Source organism: Desmodus rotundus, chromosome 6, assembly GCF_022682495.2.
Source record: "Desmodus rotundus isolate HL8 chromosome 6, HLdesRot8A.1, whole genome shotgun sequence".
Lineage (NCBI taxonomy): Eukaryota > Metazoa > Chordata > Mammalia > Chiroptera > Phyllostomidae > Desmodus > Desmodus rotundus.
The window spans coordinates 39,778,624-39,792,481 of NC_071392.1; the positions used below are offsets into that span (position 1 = coordinate 39,778,624).

A 13,858-nucleotide genomic window follows, 5' to 3' on the forward strand; every position below is an offset into this window, starting at 1 on the left:
TTTTTTAGTAAATAATTCTGCCTTTTCAGTTGACATCAGAAACTTACAAATTAATAGGTATGTTCTTTAAAAGTCAAAACTATGTAGCCCAAATGCACACATGCAAATATTCTTATACACACATACAAACTGCTAAAAGAGAGATGTATATATATTTTAGACTCTCTGGTTCTTACCACATCTTACCATGCTTTTAAGTCTCTCTCAGTGTGTCTCTCTCTGCCTTACTCTAGGATATGGGTCAAAGATACCTCCCTCCCATACGTTGTAGGCTCAAGATAAAAAGAAGTGTTGGGAAAAGGAATAAACAAGAGATCTAAGGAAGTTCAAAACCATTAAATGGAAGATTTGATTGAGAGGGCTTCACTGTGAGGAAGGAAGGGAGGGGAGTAAGTCGTTTGGGAAGATAGTGGGGAGGAAGCTTGTGTCAGTGATGTTTCTCAGAAACACCTGCATATATTTAAGGCAGAGCCCCAGAAGGCTAACCAGGAATTCCCCTGAGGACAGCGCAGTTGTGGACTGGGACTGTCATGGTCCAGAAAGCAGAGTCTTTGTTCCAGCATAGCTCTTGTCTTCGATGTTATTTACTCTCCGACCTGCTTACTTCCAACCCTCTTGTACCCGGCCTCCTCACTCACATACAGTGATATGGAGCGAGGGTCAGTAGACATTTTTAAAAGGATGTTTCTTGTATTCCCCTGAATGAGAAAGGCTCTAGAGTATATTGGGTATCCAGAAAGTATCCAGGGCTGCCTGGGTTCTGGAGCCACATGGCCTGAGTTCACATGTGAATTTTAGCAATATTGTTTCCTTAGGGAAATCCTTTGACATTCTGGGCAAGCATTTTTCTCACCTGTAAAATGGGGGTGAGATTACTAACCCAAAAAGGCATTTGAAGATAAAGTAAGTTAATAGACTGCATTACCAGGTTCATAATGAGTTCTATGTAAGTGTTTGCTGTTACTATTAACTACAGTTAAAGTTTATTTAGGCACAAGATTAAGCACAGGAACTAATATTAAAAATTAACTTTTATATTTTGGATTCACTGTGAGATTATTTGTTCTTTAAAAGAGAATGTTAAGTGCGTGTATGATTCTTTTCATAACAAATTTCACCCATTAAAATATTTATTTATTCTTTTTGTTCCCTTTAATGTTTTAAAAAGTGCATATTGTTTTCTTGCTATAAATTCTTTTAAGATATTAAATATATGATATTTCTTTACATATAATAGATATAAAATGGTGTGTATATGTAGTTTTCGATGTTTCATGAGAATTAAATATAGTTTGAATTTTTTTACAATCCAATTTACCCTATTAATTGTAAGTCCTTTGAGAAATTACCTGGGATTTAGATTCAGATTTTTTTTTTAACTCCAGCCATGTTATTTTTTTTTACTGAAAAATTATTTGATACGTGAAATGATATTTTGTAACTATTATAGCAACAATTTAGGTAATACTGATCTCTGTGGTTATGTTTTTCATTTAAAAAAGTTTCACTCACCTTATTTTGTTTTAAATTTTATTACCTATTGTTTGTTGGATATGTTAATAAGGTAGTCATCTTATTACTCTTAAATTTTGTCTTTCTATTGAATTTACATTACAAGAGCAAACTGGATGAATAGATATACAAATAATGAGTCAAAACAGTCTTTTGCCAATACTCTGTGGATAGCATGGCTCTGTTTTTCAGCTTTTATTACTATGTTGGACAAAGTTGAATCCAACTTGAATGTTTTAATTGTGTTGGAAAGCTTTTATGATCGTGTTTCTGTTTTGTTGCCTCTTTTCAGTTGATGGTTGTTTCAGAGAGTTTTGCCTCTGCACTCTTCCCCCCCCCCCCTGCTTCCTTCCTCATCTTCCCCTTAGCCACAGCCCCGTTCTTCGTAGGATGTGGACGCCCCTGCCTAGAAGAACTTGAGAAGAGGAGAGCTTGAGTTTCCCTTCTTAGCCATGTGGCTCCAGGCACCATTTTGGCCCTTTCGTGGGACACAGACTCAGCTGCCCTTACCCCACTGGGCTGTTCTCACTCCACTTCCCTCCTTTCAGATATACAAAATATTTAGTGAGGCTCTTCACACTCACTTCCTCTTACATTCATGCAAGCAGCAGTTTCTTTGACACTCTCAGGTGATTTTCCTTGAAATTCAGGCAGTCCAGTATTGATTATCCAGAAATCCTCAAGTTCACTATTAAATTCTCAGTGAAAGTTACCAGAACTACTTCACACATTCTTCTTCTAAGAGCCATGTACCATGGTAGCAAAAATCTTAATATTGCATACATAATTAACATAGGGTATCAAAATCTCCCACAGTAGCTCCTCCTGAAACTAATCATGGGTAACAGTGTGAGGCATAGACCTACAGAATACTCTTTAAAGTGCAGACACTAGCTAATGAAATAACCTAAGTGGGATTTTTCGTACTGTTCTTCAGTTGCTTTTTTCCTCCAACTTATAAGTCAAGAAGAAAATGTTGCTTCAAGAGTAGATTACCCAGAGAATATAACAACAAAATCACTTTGCTTAATTTTTCAATGGAATGCTATTTAAGAGACAAAAATAAGTGCAAAATATACTTATTTTTTTTCACAGAAAACTAGAACCAAAACTAATTAGAACATAATTTACCACACTGGTAAATTATTTTGTGCATACATTTTAACAAAACCATATGTCAATAGACCCCATAATTCCATTGACCTGATTAATAACAATAATAATCATTTATTGAGTTTATTGGATGCTTGACTTCATACTAAGCTTTATTAATATAATATTTTATTTATATACTATAACTTCATTAAAATAAATAATTTTGTAGATGGGGAAAGTGGGGTGGAGTTTTTTTATATTTATTGCCATGTTATTGTTCATATTTTTAATCTTTTTTTTTCTTCTTAAAGAAGACCATTTAATGTTTCATATAATTATATATGATTGGTTTGGTTGTGATGAACTAATCTTTTAGCCTTTTCTTATGGGGGAAGTTTTTATCTCTCATTTAATTCTAAATGATAGCTTTGCGTGGTAGAGTAATCTTATTTGTAGGTCCTTGCTTGCGTTCATTTTTAATATTTCTTGCCAATCCCTTCCAACCTGCAAAGTTTCTGTTCAGGAATCAGCTGACAGTCTTATGGGAGCTCCCTTGTAGGTAACTAACAGTTTTTCTCTTGCATCTTTCAAGATTTCAGATTCTCTCTTTGTTTTTAGCCATTTGCATTATAATTATGATGTGTTGGGGTGGTTGTCTTTGTATTCATCTTGTTTAGAACTTTACCTGTTGTGTCTATCTTTCACCAAGTTATGGAAGTCTTCTGTAATTTCTTCAAATAGTTTTTCAATTTCTTTTATTCTTGCTTCTCTTTCTGGCACCCTCTATGATGCAAGTGTTGGTACGCTTGAAGTCCCATAAGCTTCTTATGCTATCCTCATTTTTTTTAAATTTTATTTTTTGCTGTTCTGATTGGGTGTTTTCTGTTTCTTTGTATTCTAAATCACTGTTTTGATTATCAGGTTTATCTACTCTGCTGTTGACTCCCTGTATATTATTCTTCATTTCAATTAGTGTATCTTTCATTTCTTTTTTTTTATTGTTCAAGTACAATTGTCTCCATTTTTTCCCATCATTCCCACCCACCTACTCCCACGCACTCCCACCCACTCCCATCCTACCCCAGGTAGGATGCCCACCTCCCACCCTCAATCCTACACCCTTTGGCTTTGTCCATGTGTCCTTTATACATGTTCCTTGATGACCCTTTTCCCTTTTCCCCCAGTTAACCCCTCCCCCATCCTCTCTGGTTGCCATCAGTTTGTTCTTTATTTCCATATCTCTGGCTCTGTTTTGCTTGTTAGTTTGTTTTGTTGATTAGTTCCCACTTAAAGGTGAGATTATATGGTATTTGTCTTTGACCACCTGGCTTGTCTCTCTTAGCATAATGCTCTCCAGATCCATTCAAGCTGCCACAAAGTGTAGGAGCTCCTTCTTTCTTTTTGCTGCATAGTATTCCATTGTGTAAATGTACCATAGTTTTCTGATCCACTCATTTACCAATGGACACGTAGGTTGCTTCCAGCACTTGTCTATTGTAAATTGTGCTGCTATGAACATTGGGGTGCATAGATTCTTCTGAAATGGTGTTTCAAGATTCTTAGAGTATAATTCCTGCAGTGGAATTAAATGGAACTGTCAAAAGGCAGTTCCATTTTTAGTTTTCTGAGAAAATCCCATACTGTTTTCCATAGTGGCTGCACCAGTCTGCATTCCCACCAACAGTGCACTAGGGTTCCCTTTTCTCCACAACCTGGTCAGCACTTTGTTGATTTGTTTATGGTAGACATTCTGACCCGTGTGAAGTGGTATTTCACTGTGGTTTTAATTTGCATCTCTCTGATGGCTAGTGATATTGAGCAACCTTTCATATGTCTCTGGGCCCTCTGTATGTCCTCCTTGGGGCGGGGACCCCTCACTCCTGAGGGGGGGACCTCCAGAGCTAAGATATCCCTCCCAATTTTTATCTGTACATGTGAGTGTATGACCAGCACAATCCATATCCCTACCCCTTTCTCCAGTCTTGATGTAGCTTCTTCTTTGATTCCCTAGTTGTAGGACTTTCAACCAAATTTCAGCTGATTCTGAATAAAGATTGTTCTGTAGTTTAGTTGTAATTTTGGTGTGGTTGTAGAAGGGGCCAAGTATCACATTTATCTAAGTCCATGATCTTGACTGAGGTCACTGAAGTGGAAATGAAAATCATCAACATTTGCTGATTCTGAATAAAGATTGTTCTGTAGTTTAGTTGTAATTTTGGTGTGGTTGTGGAAGGGGCCAAGTATCATATTTATCTAAGTCCATGATCCTGTCCGGAAGTCACTGAAGTGGAAATGAAAATCATCAACATTTGTAAGAAATGGGGTCAGATGTCAAATGAATTCTAATTCCAAACTTTATTTTTCTAATTCTGATATTTTACTTTTGGGTTAATTTTGACATAGAAATATTATTAGGGAACCAAGATTATCCACAGAAGCTAGTAATAATATACTTGCATATGAAAATCTTTATTTTCTTATTATTTTGCTTTCTTTATTTTTTTAGTTGAAACCACATTCATAATTAAAATCTACATCTATTTTATGCTGACATAAAAGCTGATACATAAAGTAAATATAAGCATACATTTTTAAAGATATTTTCACATCGTGTACTTTTTTTCTATATCCTTTAAGGTTTTTTGACTTTGTATAAATGTTTTTCTTTCCAATTTTGAACAAACTATTTGTCAACAACTTCCGAAGGTGCTTATAATCATCTTAGAGAATTAAAAAATACTGCTTTACTTGGAAAATTCATAAGAAAATTAAATAGAAATTTTCAAAAGTCATGATACACTTTGGTATAGGGCATTAGATTTTTTTTTTAAAGGGGGGATAGTGGGGAGAGGGGTTTACAGGCACTATAAAGGACACATGGATAAAATCAAGGGGGAGGGTGGAGGTGGGGGAGGGAGGTGGGTTTGGCTGGGGTGGGGTGGAGGGATGGGGAGAAAATGCAGACAACTGTAATTGAATAACAATAAAAATTTTAAAAAAAGGAAACGAAGCTCTGTTTTTGGATTATTTATTTAGTGTCATTTATCTTAATATTGGCTTTTCCCTTTTTGCTGAAATCTCATCAGTAAGGCTCTGACCCTGCTGACCTGTACTCCTTTAAAATGCATGCCCAGTGTTATGGGCTGTGTGAGTAAATGACACGAGTGCAATCAGACATGTTAAGATCTTGAAGATTTAAGAATTACTAGTATTCTTTAGACCGTTCATGGGAGCACATCAGATTTACAGGATTACTCTAGGTTTCTGAATTTAAGAAATGTGAACGTGCAGTTTAATGGAAGGCTGGTCTAAAGAAAACAGCTTCTTTCACTAAAAGACGGTTGTATAACTACATGCTCAGAATAAATCTCATGTTCTGATTTTCCAAAGGTGATACGTTAGTCCCTTGAATGCAAATATGATCATTTTTGCTCAATGATATATTTAAATTTTTAGAATAGTATGTTTAATTAAAACCCAATCTGAAAGTATTCCATGTTGAGAATTTCATAGGTTGATACTTTTAGGTTAGAGGCCATAAAAATCATAGTTAATTTTCAGATTTATCTGCTTAGAAGTATAAAAAATGAACATAGGACTTAGTAAATAAGGGCTGATTATTCAGACTTAATATAGTTTTAATCACAGAATTTTATTATTTAATCACTTTGGGTTTAAGGATAGGGAATGTCTATAGAATATTCTTGTCTTTTAGTAATAGAAATTTATGTTGATATTTGTTGATAGAATTATTATAGTTCAAAAGAATATACATTCATAAGGGACAATAATAAGGAACACCCAACTTGCATAACACTGTTTCGGTTATTAGATACTTTAATTTGAACACCCACTTGGTAATGTAAGACAGGCAATCATTATTTTCATTTAATAAATGACAAAACAAATATATTTTATCACAAAGATACTTGCATCTTGTCAAAAGAACACAGGAGAATTTTCAGAAGTTGTATTACTCTCGAAAGTCTCATATTCTTTACTGATGATATTTGCTTTTTATAAGTTGAGTAAGTTATCACTAATACAGTGTTATAATTTATCTTTTTTTAAGTTTAATTACGTTATTGTTGTTCAATTACAATTGTCTGCATTTTCTCCCCACCGCTCCCCCGACCCCAGCCAAACCCACCTCCCTCCCCTGCTTCCACCCTCCCCCTTGGTTTCGTCCATGTGCCTTTTATAGTAGTTCCTGATGTTATAATTTATCTTGACATTCCTTTGTTTTGTTTTGAAAACAAATAGCTACTTTACCTCACATAATGTCAGTATAAAAATGAATGGAGGAAAAGGCTGGCCTGCCTTTGCTGACAATTATGTAGATAGATTTTTACAATTTCCTATAAATTTTAGCAACTAACCTGTTCCAGAATATGCCCATTTGATTAGAGAATGCTAATAGTTTACTTTTACTGTTTTAAACAACCCATTTCATTTTGTTATTCCAATAAAAAACAAAGTGGGTAATATCCCTTTTATGTATTAAGTAATTATTCTAATTGACTGGCATGCTCAATATCAATCAGGCTGTTTGAGTCCACAGCTCCGATAGTCATAAATATGGTTGAAAGTAATCTTTCCTTAAGATGTTTGTTGTTCTTAGGCAAAAGGCTGGATTCAGAAAGCATGCATGTGCTCACACGTCTATCATTTGCGTTATTTTTCAGTCCCAGTGAAAACTTTTCAAGCAGCAATGTTAATTTTGGGTACTGCTTGTGAGCAGAGTGGAAACATGTACATGATGTTGGTACAATGTTCACTTCCACTGCATAATTTTATTCTCTTAATTGTACTAGTTAATTTTGAAATAAAGAAAACATATATGGGAGAAACTTTAAAGAACTTAAATTCAAAGTTGGAATTGTGAGTTCTTTGGATAGCAGGTGAGCTGAAGGAAATGCAGGCCATGGGAAATATATAATTATTTGATGTTGTAATGATTAATATGCATAAGCTGGGTTAGGATATACCTGGTTTGATTTATAACCAAAGTAGGTTTTCAAAATGTTAAAAAAGCTTATTAGGCATAAACTGTAGAGTTACCATTATATTTTTCACATATGTTGTTTTTGAAATAAATGGTCTCTCCTTTATAACAGTTGTTGATATATGTTAATTTCAGTTATCCTGAGAGTATATTTTAATTTGTTTGGCATATTTTATTACTTAATAAATATTTTGAATTACTTATGGTATATTTTAGGGAAAATTACATATAGAAAAAATGAAGTCAACAAAGTTTTGCTCTTTTAATACCAAAATAATATAGATTATATGTATTAAGAAAAGTATTACTTTTATAATAAAGTAGCATTATAGGTTTGATATAAAATGTTATTATCTGAAAGTTTATAATAAAATAACCAAGATCATATTAGTTTTTTTAAAATATTTTATTTATTTATGTTTTAGAGAGAGGGGAAGGGAGGGAGAAAGAGAGGGAGAGAAACATCAATGTGTGGTTGCCTCTCATGTGCCCAACAATGGGGAGCTGGCCTGCAACCCAGGCATATGCCCTGACTGGGAATTAAACTAGCGATCCTTTGGTTCGCAGACCAGCGCTCAATCCACTGAGCCACACCAGCCAGGGCAAGATCATATTAGTTTTATTAGACATGGTATTATCATTCAGTTATCTCAAAACAGTCAATAATCTGGTGAAATTTTATTAATTTAATATGATTAGTTTCATATATTTTTATATGTTACATATATAATATGAATGAAAGAATATAAAATGTTATCTTTATTTTACCTGTTACATTAGTTTTTCCTTTATTCAGTGTATATTTATTGACCATGCATCATGTGCTTTTCCAGATAATGGCAATATGGCCTTGAGCAAATGACAAAAACCCCTGCACTGATGGTGCGTACGCTCTAGTGGATGGGAGAAGGGTATAAAATAAACAAACAATTAAAGTAATGGGGTATATTGTTCAACAAATACTCTAGACAAAAACTAGGGAAGGGTTATAGATAGTTCGTAGGTTAGGATTCAGGGAGTTGATATTTTTAAATAGGTTAGTAGGGAAGGCTTTGTGGATAAGACAACATAGCAGAAATCTGTAGTTGGTAAGCAGGACAGTCATAAAGGCATCTGGGTAAGAAGGTTGTAGGCAGAGGGGACATAAAGCTCGAAGATCCTGAGGTTGGAGCTTGGTGGGTGCATAAAGAGTAGGAAGACCAGTGTGGCCAGAACAGAGTGAGCAAAGGAGGGAGCAGGTGTAGCATCAGAGGCCTTATTGTGTACAGACAACCCTGTGGGTAATTGCAAAGGCTTTCATTTTACTTTAAGATTGTCTTAGTTCAGGCTGCAGTAACAAAGTACCATAGACTAAGTAGCTTCAACAACAGACATTTTTTACTATTCTCAAGGCCAAGTCAGGATGAATATGTTGACAGATACAGTTGCTGGCAGGGTCTCTCTCCCTCTCTTGCAGATGGCTGTGTGCTCGCCTGACCTCTTTTCACACATGCAGAGAAAACACGCTCTGATTTCTCTTCTTTTTTATAAGGAATTCGATCCATTATGGAGGCAGGACACTAATCCTGCTGTGGAGTGCCTACCCCCATGACCTCAGCTAATATTGATTACTACCTTCTAAAGGATTCAGTTCCTACTGCCATCGTATTGGCGGTTAGGGTTTCAACATAGGAATTTGGAAAGAACACAAACATTCAGTTCATAACAGAAATAGAAAGCTATGATTTTTTTTTCTAAGAGGGATTACATAATCTGTTTTACCTTCATAAAAAGAAAGAGTGATACTGGATACTTTAGCAAGAACAGAGGAGGGATGGTGTGGCCTTGGACAAAAGTTGTAGTTCAAGGAAATATTCCAATGAATATTCTATAAACCTGGTATATTTTGAGGTCTATACTTTTCCTTCTAATTTTATATTTATTATCAAATTTTTATGATGGCATTCTGGCATATTTACCTTATAATCTCAAAACAGTGTGACATACAAATTTAGTCCTCAGAAATAATCCTTATAAATGTACTTTTAATTGAGAAACCAATGAGCTAAGGTTAAATTATTGGGATCTTTAAAGAGTAGTCAATTAAGTAAAAGTACAGTTTTGTAAAATATCAAAAGACCCTCTATATATTTCTCCATAACTTTTCTAGTAAAATAAGTTTCATGCAAGTTAGCAATTTTTCATATCATTCACTAGTACAGTTCGGAATAAATGATAGAAATCCTACAGGAAAATGTGCAGAGAACTCTTAATTTTTCCTGTTTACAAAAATCCTTATACATTGATGCAAAATGCTTAGCTCTTCTTTGGGGCTTGCCTGGCATATTTCTGGTTCTAGATTTCTGTTTGAGATTCACATCATAGTACCAGCAGGTTTTGGGTTATACAAACTCTATATGCTTACATATGTTCATGGTAGTGTTTGCCTGTTGTTTCTGTGCAAAACAGGTACTCTTGAACTAATGCTATGTTCTGTTTTTTTTTAAAAAAAAAGAATGCTGATTGAGCCCTGGCTGGTGTGGCTCAGAGGATTGAGTTCCGGCCTGCAAAGACAAGAGTCGCTGGTTTGAATCTCAGTCAGGGCACGTGCCTGAGTTGTGGGCCAGGCCCCCAGTAGGGGGCATGCGAGAGGCAACCACACATTGATGTTTCTCTCCCCATTTCTTTAAAAATAAATAAATAAAATCCCCCCCAAAAGAATGTTGATTGAGTTCTACTTATCAGAATCTTGGTCTAAATAATATATGATTTCCTGATAAACATCTTGTGAATTTTGAAATTGCTCTGATTTAAATATGTTAACATTATTTTCCTTACTATAAAAAGAAAACATGGCTTTCTGAAATACAAAATAGTATAAAGGAAAATATGTAAAATTACAGTAATACTAATATGTGTGTTCACTGAATATACTGGTAGTAAATATAGAGTAAACTAAATGGATATACTAATATCGATACATTACAAAAGTGAGTTAATGAATATAAAGTTTATACCTGACATTTTAACTTACCAGGAACTTTATTATGTATTTAATAATATTTTTTAAATAACACATTAATATTATATGTTCCATAGTTAATTTACATTTATATCATTATTTTATCGTGCTGAATAAATAAATCTCTGTCTTTTAATTATTTCCTATGTAAAATATAAGACTTCACCTTGGAAGGGCCTAGCTATTGATAAATTTTATTAATACTGCAGTTTAATGCCTACTGAGGTTTATACTAACAATGAACCAGTACCCTTCTAATGCCAACATTATCAACACTGAATATTACCTTTTAAGTAATGTTTTGTCAATGTATATAATTTTGAAAATAAGTTGGATTAATTTACTGCCAATTTTTCCCAGCTATAACATTATGTATTTCTGTTTCTGCACTTGGTTCTGTGCGTGTCTAAAGTAAAATACAGGGTGCTTCGAGAAGTAGTAGCAGTTTCTGAGGAGATGATAACAAACTTCCATAGAAATAACCCAAATTTCAACATGTTATTTCTCTCACAAAACACAGTGGTAGGCAAAACTAGGTTTCTAGTTGTAATACAAATAAATAATACAATAACTAATGATATTAGTATATGGGAATAAACTGTTTTGCATGCTTACAATTGTAGTTTTTATCTCTACTGTGGTAGCCTGAATTTAATTATTATATTTCATGAACTTTGACAAATATGCAAACTTTAAAAATTCAAAATAACAAAATGTGTTAAACTATATGCTAGCAATAAAATCACATGCTTTTAAAAAATACACAAACATTTACCAAGGCTGTTAGAAAGACAGAAAGAAATATTACATGTCAGAAGTATAACTCCAGATAAAATAGAGATTCAAATAATAAAAACACTTTATAATTTTATAATAAAGTGTTATAATGTATGAGAAAGTGGATAACTTATTATAAAATATAATCAAAATTGACTCGGTCAATAATCACAAAATAAATTGGCAACTTTCAGACTTCTGGCCAAAGAAAATACTTCATGCTGAGTGATTTCTATAAAATTTTCTAGGGATTAAAGACTTTTAAGTTTTGGAAATTTTACTAGGACACAAAAATGTGACAAGTTTATCAACTCATACCACTTCTTATACAAAAAATAGATATAGTTTATAAAAGAAGGGGGAAAAACATAGATAACTATTATCTGGTCTTACTTGTGAATCATAGTGAATTTTTTTTTAAACATTTGCCCAGTGAAGACATAATGAAAGAAAAAGAAGCAATGAAAGAATAATGCATGATAAAATAAATAACTTAAAAATTGAATATTTTAGATGTCAAATAATGTTATATTCTATATCAATTGATGCCAATTAAGCATTCAATATAGTCTTAAACCCATTTTTAATGAAAAACTCAGTAAAATACCACTATCAGCCACAAGAACTACTCTGATGATAAGGAGAGCTGAGAAATCCCTCCTCAGCCCCAATCTGCTGTGCTTTTCAGAGTAGTTGTTGTCTGTGTTGATATTTATCACATTAATTGGGATCATGACACAGTGATATAAAATGTTTTTAGTAGTAATACATTCTTAAATTTCATGTTCATTTTTTTAACCAGATAATTTACCAAAAAGAAAAGGTTCTACAATTCTGAAGGGTGCATCATTCCATGCTACAGAGTTGTATGTTTACTAAAAATGTGTATGCTTTTACACTGTCAGCAAAATGGTACCATGTTTATAATATAACAAAGTAGCAAAGCAGCTTTTCTTATTTTAACATGCTATTTCAAATATAAAGCAGTGATTCTGAGTCATTAAACCAGAAATCTTGTGAGTACTAAGAAAGGGAATTCTTGAGAAGTACAATTGATTCTGTAACAAAGTAATAATCTCTTGTGGGAAAAAATGAATTAGCTTAAATAATTAACATTACCCCTCATTAGAAGTAGGGCAATAAAATAGTAAGAGCATCATAAAAAATACATTGGAGCAAGCCTGGGGTACAAAATATAGATTTTAGGTTGGGGTAATTTGATCATAGTTAATAAGAACGGTCCAAAGAGAAGCAAAGCCTTCTCTGAGGTGAAGATTGTACTTACTTGCAATGCTTTTAATGATATTGCTGTAATACATGCATTTCAGAGAGAGTGATATAGTATTCATTTTTTGATAGGAAAATGTTGAACACAAGTAAACCTAATTGCCAAAGATAAAACATTTCTCTAATCTTATAGATAATGGTTCTTTAATTCACTTAGGATTGCCGAGTAACAGATTAATTAGTAATAAGTTTTATATGTTTTATAAATAGCTATGGGCTGAATTTTCCCCATAAAATTCATATTGAAACACTAACCCCCAATGCAATTGCATCTGGAGAAAGGGAGTGGTAGTAGGTAAAGGTAAAATGAGGTCATCGTTTGGGGCCCTGATCTGGTGGTATTATCAGCAGGGGTCCATACACTTGCACACAGAGGAGGAAAGGCCGGGTGAGGGATATTGTGAGTCAGGAAGAAAGCTTTCCATAGAAACTAAATAGGCAGCCACTTCGCTCTCTGCTTTCCCAGCCTCCGGAACTGTGAGGGAATAAATTTCTGCTGTTTAACCACCCAGTCTGGAGTATTTTGGTATGGTCGCCTGGGCTGACTGAAACACACATTTATTTCCAGCGGAAAAATGCTATAGGCTTACACTGTAGTTTAAAAGAATAAATATAAAACAAGCTATGAAAAAGTTCAGTTATATGTTTTACACTTTGTATGAAATATATGGCTTAGAAGTATTTGTTTGCTAAATTTATATTTGCAAGTTCCTTTTCTGCACTTTAATTCGGAATCTTGGTTTTTGTACTTCCCTTTGAAGTGATTGGTGTTCAGTGCTCATCCAATTCAATAGATAAATAGGCTTGATTGGAACGACAATTAATTTGCAATTATAGGCATAAATAGCAACAGAAACTAGTTTGATCATTTTCATGGAGAACTCCCTAAGTTATTTAGTGAGTATATAGGCTCTGCAGATGTAGAGATTAAAGTTGATAGTTAGTGAAGTCAAGAGGGAAAAATACTGTACCAACCTGGTTGATTGTCTGCTCATTCAATCACTGGCCTCCGTCCACGAAGGTGCTGGAGCCGGGCTGACAAGTTTTTGTCTTTTTTTTCTCCCCAGTCTGTGCAGATAGTACTGACTGCTGTGCATTACAAATTGATCACAGTTTAGAATACTCTCCCACTGGGTGAATTTGTGAAGCATCCCAGCTCTTTAGTTGAAGCCTAAGAGGTA

The 13,858-nt window shown here is 34.1% G+C and overlaps 1 protein-coding gene across 7 annotated transcripts in view; it reads left to right on the forward strand.

The window, feature by feature from the left end:
* Positions 1 to 13,858, forward strand: part of CACNA2D1 (calcium voltage-gated channel auxiliary subunit alpha2delta 1) — a 457,573-nt gene that overhangs the window by 283,810 nt on the left and 159,905 nt on the right. The window lies entirely within an intron of this gene.